Below are 8,603 nucleotides of genomic sequence, written 5' to 3'. Positions count from 1 at the left end.
ACAGTAGCCAAGATTGTGCCAAATTTCTAGCTTCATTAAAGCCATAGTTATGTTTTATTGTTGTTGGTTTTGCTTTGATTTGTTTTGTTTTTCCAGGGTATTCAGCTGGTTTCAGGGTAAGAGACCAGAAAATATATGTTTTCTATACCATTTTAAACCAGAATTATTCAGACTATCCTTAAAGCATAGTTAATATTAATATATATACACATATATACACACACCTATATATACATATATACACGTATATATACATATACATATACATATACATATACCTGTATATGTATATATAGGTGTGTGTATATATGTGTATATATACGTATATACGTATATATAGGTGTGTGTGTTTGTGTGTGTGTGTGTGTGTATATATGACATAGATTCAAGAACAGTTTGTCCTGGATTATACAATTATACAATTCATTATTTTAAAGTTCCTGTCTCTTTCTCCACATGATTTCATTTATAGTGAATGTTTGACTGCTTCTTAGTTTGGAAAGTTTTCCGCTTGCTAAAATAAGCATTTTAAAATGATGGTTTGTGTTCTAATTATAAAAAGAATGCCTAATTGTTTTAGAATTTTTTGGAAAAACCAAAAGAAACAGATGTAAGAAACCAAAATAATTATTTTTTCCAAAATTTCCCAAGGTCTTCTCTGAGACAAAAACTTATGAGCAAAACGTTTTCAATGCTTTTCTCCATTCGATTAGAATGCTTATTTTTTCCACAAGTAACATAGCTCACAATAATTTCTCCCTTATGGAATCTAGATAATTATAACATATACTATAAGCCTCATTTGAGATTTTCTTTTGTTAAAAAAAATATTTTAAAGACGAGGCCTCACTATGTTGCCCAGGCTGGCCTCCAACTCCAGGCTCAAGCTGTCCTTCCACTTTGACCTCTCAAGTAGCAGGGACAGTACAGGCTTGCACTACCGTGCCCAGTGGGATTTACTTACTTAAGTTTCTTTGAAAGTTTAGAACATCATTACTAGAAAAATTAGGAGTAAAAGAAGGCATTGATAATAATCCCGCCTATACCTTAATAAAAGCTAAATTATTCCAGAAAAAGGAATTGTGCATTGCACATACTATACTATGATGGCAAAAAAAAAAAAAAAAAAAAAAAAAATTCATCAAATTACCCACAAATCAGTAATGTGATGCTCACCGACTCTCTGGGCAAGGGATTTGAACAGAACATAGAGGAGAAGATTGTCTTTGCATCATGATGTCTCAGGTCTCATCTGAAAGACACAAAGGGCGGGGACTGGAATCACGTGAAAGCTCATTCATTCACTTACCTGGAAATGTATATTGACCCTTTGCTGGAGATCTCCATTCCTTTCTATGTGAGGACTAGAATGTTGTCTCTCTCTGTGGACTAGAATGAGCTTCTTCCATGGTATAATGAATGGGCTCCAGGGAAATCTATTAGAAAGACAGAAATAAGCCAAAGTCACATCCTCTTTTATGATATAGCTTCTGTAGTAGTGCAGCATTACTTACCCTACATTCTGTTTGTAGAGGCGGTCAGGAAACCCTGTCCTGCCCAGGTTCAAGGTTAGAAAAAATAAATTCTACCTCTTGAAGTGAGTGGCTTTCTGGAAAAACAAGTGGGACCTGAAATATTACTGTGGTCATTTTAGTAAAAACCAATCATTCGGTGATAGAACACAGAGAGTAAAAAGTAATAGGGAATGGACCTTCCCTCCTGGAACAGCTGCTCTATTGAGCAGAGAGAAAAGTTCCTCTCCTTCAGAGCTATTATTGGGTGCTTCCACGGGATTGCCTAGGGCTTAGGTGTAAGGGGACAGAGGAAATAAAAAGAAGATTTCTACAATATCTCAGGGCTTGTAGAGTCTCCTACCTCGAGCCAGAATTGGAGTGGCTTCTGCTGGAGTGCTCTGCAGCCCAGTTCATTTCTGAGATTTGGGCAGAAGGATACTATGGGGGAAGTGGTAAACTCACCATTGGCCCCACGGTACTTCAAATTCTGGTGTTCTTCCCCCACCCACAAGCTGCTACCTACCATTCAAAAGTTTCAAATAGCTGCTCCATGTATTCTAATTTTGTAATTTTACATAGTGGGAGAACTGAAACTGTTCTCAAGAGAATTTATAAATAAAAATATATAATACCCATCATAAAAACTATGATTATAATGAGGAAACTTGGACTCGGGAAGGGGAACATCACACATTGGGGCTTATCATGGGGAGGGGGGAGGGGGGAGGGGGGAGGAATTGCATTGGGGAGTTATACATGATATAAATGATGACTTGATGGGTGCTGACGAGTTGATGGGTGCAGCACACCAACATGGCACAAGTATACATATGTAACAAACCTGCACGTTATGCACATGTACCCTAGAACTTAAAGTATAATAAAAAATAAATAAATAAATAAATATATACATGTAATAAAACATTATATTTGTCTTTTAAAAGTGAATTGCATTTATCTATACACACATAATCACATGAATAAGCTCCAAAAATTATCCAAGTGAAGTAAATTGTAAAAGAACCTATGTATTACACAATACATTTTGTGTAATTATTAAAAATTATATCAAATATTGGAGAATATACAGAGGTTGAAATTTGAAAGACTAACCAGTAAATAGTTAATGCTAACTATTGTTAGTGGGAAAGGAAGTAAAGAACATTTACATTCTGTATTATAAATTTTACCAATTTTGTAACATAAATGTTTTCACATGTTAATATCTAAAAACAGATAATGTCTTTTAATCTCCACAGACCATGTAGCAGTTTGGATTTAACATGGCCTTGTACTTCCATCCAGTCTTGCATAATGTAATGATTGTCAGTGCCTTGGATAGAGAAAAGTAGCATAGTCTTTTAAGAAATGGTGTATTAGCAGTGCTCTTAATGGAATACAGGGAAATTCTGTGGGGAAAACTACCTTATATCTTACTGAACATATTAAAAGACCTCAACAGAGAGAACATTTTAAAGGAAATAATTAAATAACTAAAAAAAAAATGGAGGAATATATCTTTTTCATGGATTCAGATAAATGGTGCTGGGCCTATTAGGTATCCTTATGAATAACTTGATCCCACTCACATAGCAAATCAATTCCAGGCAGAATACAGACCTAAGTAAAAGTGGAAAATAACATTTTTTAAAAAATTCTAAGACTTTATATTTATGAATTTGGCATAGTGAAAGATATTCCAATTGAAATAAACCAAAAAATCATTAAAATATTGATAAACATTAAACAATTAAAAATGTTCATTAATCAAAAAACATAATTAAGAGTACACAGAGGTAAGACACAGTAGGGGACAAAACATTTGCAATCCATGTAATTAACAGAGGACTAAGATCCAGAATTCATAAAACAACTTCCACAAATAAAACTAAAACACACACACAATTGAATAGAAAAATGGGCAAAATACTTGAGTAGACCCTTCACAAAAAAGATATTCAAAAAGCCAGTAAAAATTCTGAAAATATGCTTAAGTGTTCATCCGTTACTAATAAAATAAATGCCAATTTAAATATAATACTAGTTTAATTGGGAACACTATTACACATACACCACAATGTGTAAGTTGAAAAAGACTGATAAAACTTATAACAAAATGCGAAGAAAATAAACAAAACTTTCAAAAACTATTTATGTCAGTAAAAATATTTTAATCACTTTAGCAATTAGCATGACAGAGGCCCAGCGCAGGTGGCTCACACCTGTAATCCCAGCACTTTGGGAGGCTGAGGTGGGCGGATCACCAGGCCAGGAGATCCAGACCATCCTGGCTAACACTGTGAAACCCCGTCTCTACTAAAAATACAAAAAATTAGCCGGGCATGGTGGCGGGCACCTGTAGTCCCAGCTACTCCGGAGGCTGAGGCAGGAGGATGGCGTCAACCCGGGAGGCAGAGTTTGCAGTGAGCTGAGATCCTGCCACTGCACTCCAGCCTGGGCGACAGAGCGAGACTCCCTCTCAAAAAAAAAAAAAAAAAAAAAAAAAAAAAAAAAAAAAAAATTCGCATGACAGTGTCACTTGAAATTGAATATACTTATGGACAATGACCATGCTTTTTCACCCCTAAGTGTATATCCCATAAACATGTATACCTGTGCCCCAGGAAACATGTAATTAACTATTCAAAAAAGCATTACTTATAATATTCTCAAACAGAAAATAACCAAAATGTTCATCCACTATAGAATAGATAAATAGGTGTTCAGCCTGCTTCCGGACGGGTGAGGAGACTCGTAGTCTGGTTCTAGGACTTCCCTAACAGCATGGCCCCTAAACGCCAGTCTCCACTCCTGCCTCAAAAGAAGAAACCAAGACCACCGCCTGCTCTGGGACTGGAGGAGACATCGGCCTCTGCAGGCTTGCCGAAGAAGGGAGAAAAAGAACAGCAAGAAGCAATTGAACACATTGATGAAGTACAAAATGAAATAGACAGACTTAATGAACAAGCCAGTGAGGAGATTTTGAAAGTAGAACAGAAATATAACAAACTCCGCCAACCATTTTTTCAGAAGAGGTCAGAATTGATCTCCAAAATCCCAAATTTTTGGGTAACAACATTTGTCAACCATCCACAAGTGTCTGCACTGCTTGGGGAGGAAGACGAAGAGGCACTGCATTATTTGACCAGAGTTGAAGTGACAGAATTTGAAGATATTAAATCAGGTTACAGAATAGATTTTTATTTTGATGAAAATCCTTACTTTGAAAATAAACTTCTCTCCAAAGAATTTCATCTGAATGAGAGTGGTGATCCATCTTCAAAGTCCACCGAAATCAAATGGAAATCTGGAAAGGATTTGACGAAACGTTCAAGTCAAACGCAGAATAAAGCCAGCAGGAAGAGGCAGCATGAGGAACCAGAGAGCTTCTTTACCTGGTTTTACTGACCTTTCTGATGCAGGTGCTGATGAGTTAGGAGAGGTCATCAAAGATGATATTTGGCCAAACCCATTACAGTACTACTTGGTTACTGATATGGATGATGAAAAAGGAGAAGGAGAAGATGATGATGATGATGAAGAGGAGGAAGGATTAGAAGATATTGATGAAGAAGGGGATGAGGATGAAGGTGAAGAAGATGAAGATGATGATGAAGGAGAGGAAGGAGAGGAGGATGAAGGAGAAGACGACTAATAGAACACTGATGGATTCCAACCTTCCTTTTTTAAAATTTCCTCCAGTCCCCGGGAGCAAGTTGCAGTCTTTTTTTTTTTTTTTTTTTTTTTTCCTCTTGTGCTCAGTCGCCCTGTTCTTGAGGTCTCTTTTCTCTACTCATGGTTCTCAACTTATTTGGGGGGAAATACCTTGAGCAGAATACAATGGGAAAAGAGTCTCTACCCCTTTCTGTTCGAAGTTCATTTTTATCCCTTCCTGTCTCAACAAAAACTGTATGGAATCAACACCACCGAGCTCTGTGGGAAAAAAGAAAATCCTGCTCCCTTCGCTCTGCTGGAAGCTGGAGGGTGCTAGGCCCCTGTGTAGTAGTGCATAGAATTCGAACTTTTTTCCTCCTTTCTCTGTATATTGGGCTCAGAGAGTACACTGTGTCTCTATGTGAATATGGACAGTTAGCATTTACCAACATGTATCTACTTTCTCTTGTTTAAAAAAAGAAAAAAAACTTTAAAAAATGGGGTTATAGAAGGTCAGCAAAGGGTGGGTTTGAGATGTTTGGGTGGGTTAAGTGGGCATTTTGACAACATGGCTTCTCCTTTGGCATATTTAATTGTGATATTTGACAGACATCCTTGCAGTTTAAGATGACACTTTTAAAAATAAATTCTCTCCTAATGATAAAAAAAAAGAACAGATAAATAAAATATGCTATATTCTATCAATGGAATATTGTATTGTGATGAAAATGAATTAAACTACAGCTCACACATAAAATATATTAATTTCAAAAACATAATTTTAAGCCAAAGAAGCTATAAACATACTCATGCTATATTATTCAATTTCTATAAAATTCATAACAGACAAAACTATGAAACAGTCTTATAAGTCAGAAAAGTGCCTTCTTTGGGGACGGAAGGAGGAAGAATAGATTTAGATACATCAGAGATGGCATAAGAGGAACTTTTTGATTTTTCTAAGCAATATTTCATTTTTATGTGCGTCATGCCTCAGGTGTTTACTTTGTAATATGTTATTGTACAGTATTTAATTTTTATATTTCCTATAAGTAAGCATTTTAAAAGTAACCTCTGCATATGAAAATTTTGCTAAAAAATAATTAACATATTTCACTTCTATTTTTCCTTTTATATATGTGTGACAAATGAAATAATAGCACTCAAAGATGTCCACATCCTAGTCCAAAAAACTTGTACATATGTTACCCTGAATGTTAAAAGGGATTTTTCAGATGTGATTAGGTTAAGGATTCTGAGATGGGAGGATTATCCTGGATTAGCAGTGTGAACCCAAGGCCGGATGTGATCACAAATGTCCTTCCCTATAAGAAGAAGGCTGGATGATCAGTCAGAGGAGTTGATGCGATGATCCAAGCATATCTAAGAGTGGGGAGAGAAGTGATGGGGACAGAGGAGAGGGACAGTGAGAAAGAGAAGGAGAGAGGCAAAGAAGGAGGGGGAGATAAATTTGAAGATACTCTGCTGAAAGCTTTAAAATAAAGGAATAGTCTGTGAGTCAAAGGATACAGCAGCCTCTAGTAGCTGAAAAAGCCAAGGAAATGAATTCACCCCTAAAGCTTCCAGAAAAACACAGCCCTGCTGACTTCCAGAACTGTAAGATAAATCCATGTAGTTTTAAATAATTAAGTTTGTGGTAATTCATTATGACAACAGTAAGAAATTAATACAATATGCAAAATGATGGTATGTGACTTAAAAAAATCTGTATCTATATGAATTGTAAATGTATCTTCCCAAATGCATACCATTAAAATTTTTAAATAAGAAAGTATTACATTATTGTTTAATTACAAAACATTTTTTCTTAGTGATAAGTAAAAATCGTTGTATTATCTCAAATTTGATGAAATATGGAATGTAATTTCATATGCTGGAGTTTACATTATAAACACATAATCAAAAATATATATATGTATATACACACATACACATATGAATTAAGAAGTGTTTAAGCATATTTACTTTCTTTCATTAGAATTCATTCCTTAGTTCAAAGAGCTTAATATCCATAAGACTAATAGAAAGACATGTTTATGAAAGTGATGGCAAGTGAGTTCCTTTGGGTTAATGGGCCTCACTGGCATTGACTACAGTAATCATTAACCATTGTGAAATAAGTAGATCCTTGCTACTACTCACTGCCTACAGCTGTGCATGTGACTGTCAACATAGGCTTCTTTGAGGAATGGTTAGCTTTCTGGTGCATTGCCTGAGGTCTTCAGAGAAATGTTCAAAGTGTCACATAGTGTGCACTCCAAACTAGGGTATCCCAAACTTACTCTCCAAAATTTGGTTTAAAATCATCCAGCCATTTTCCAATGAGGTGATAACAAGTAAAGAAACAATCAGACAAAAAACTTGTATTATACAGATGAGTTTCCTATTGACTTTAACTGACAAAACATTTGGACAAGTTTTGTAATGCTGCCATTGTTCTCTGAATCCACCGTAGAGCATAATCAGGATGAGTGAGTCTATACTGTTGTAACTTGTGACAGTCTGAGAGAGTTGCTATAAAAATGGCAGATGCACTAGGTAGAACCACGTGTACGTTACTCATTTCAGATCAGAATACCTGGGTGCCATTCTAAGCTCCATTGCTTTTTCACACATGACTGGAATAAACGTAGCACAGGGTGTGATTCTAAGGTGCTTCAAATCAGGAAGAGAGATGACAAATATTGCCTTTAATCAACCATTCACTTTTTAAACTTTTATTTTAAGTTCAAGGGTACAAGTGCAGGTTTGTCACCTAGGTAAACTTGTGTCATGGGGCTTTGTTGTACAGATCATTGCATCACACAGGTAGTAAGCCTAGTACCCATTAGTTATTTTTTTCTGGTCCTTCCATCTTCCCACCTTCCACCCTCTGAAAGGCACCAGCGTTTGTTGTTCCCCTTTATGTTTCCATGTGTTCTTACCCTTTAGCTCTCACTTGTATGTGAGAACATGTAACATTGGTTTTCTGTTCCTGTGTTAGTTTGCTAAGGATAATGGCCTCCAGCTCCATCCATGTCCCTGCAAAGGACATGATCCCATTCTTTTTTACAGCTGCATAGTATTCCATTGTATACATGTACCACATTTTCTGTATCCAGTCTTTCATTGATGGGCATTTAGGTTGATTCCATGTCTTTGCTATTGTGAATAGTGCTGCAATGACAAAGAAGTTTCCATTTAAAAACACAACTGTTTAGCAAATGTCTAAAATATCTCCTATAATACAAAGTACAACTAAATGTGTCTCTCTTTTAAAAGATGAAAATCAGGTCAACCTGTTACTTTACTGTGTTTAAAATATCTACACTCAACTCCTGAAAAGTTAATCCACACTTTACTCTTAAAAAGCTAATCTAGTCCTCTTTTATTTACCTTCTAATAACACTTATCACTTACTTAAAGATTATGGGT

General features: G+C 35.8%; 1 pseudogene across 1 annotated transcript; it reads left to right on the top strand.

Annotated features, from left to right (window-relative positions):
• Window positions 1-4,274: 4,274 nt before the first annotated feature.
• LOC104656366 lies at window positions 4,275-5,197 on the top strand (annotated as a pseudogene). The gene has a single exon (XR_747120.2). The product of XR_747120.2 is annotated as a protein SET pseudogene (transcript).
• Window positions 5,198-8,603: the final 3,406 nt, after the last annotated feature.

Source organism: Rhinopithecus roxellana, chromosome 1, assembly GCF_007565055.1.
Source record: "Rhinopithecus roxellana isolate Shanxi Qingling chromosome 1, ASM756505v1, whole genome shotgun sequence".
NCBI lineage: Eukaryota > Metazoa > Chordata > Mammalia > Primates > Cercopithecidae > Rhinopithecus > Rhinopithecus roxellana.
Note: the sequence above shows the minus strand (reverse complement) of the source record. Positions and strands in the feature narration are given on the sequence as shown.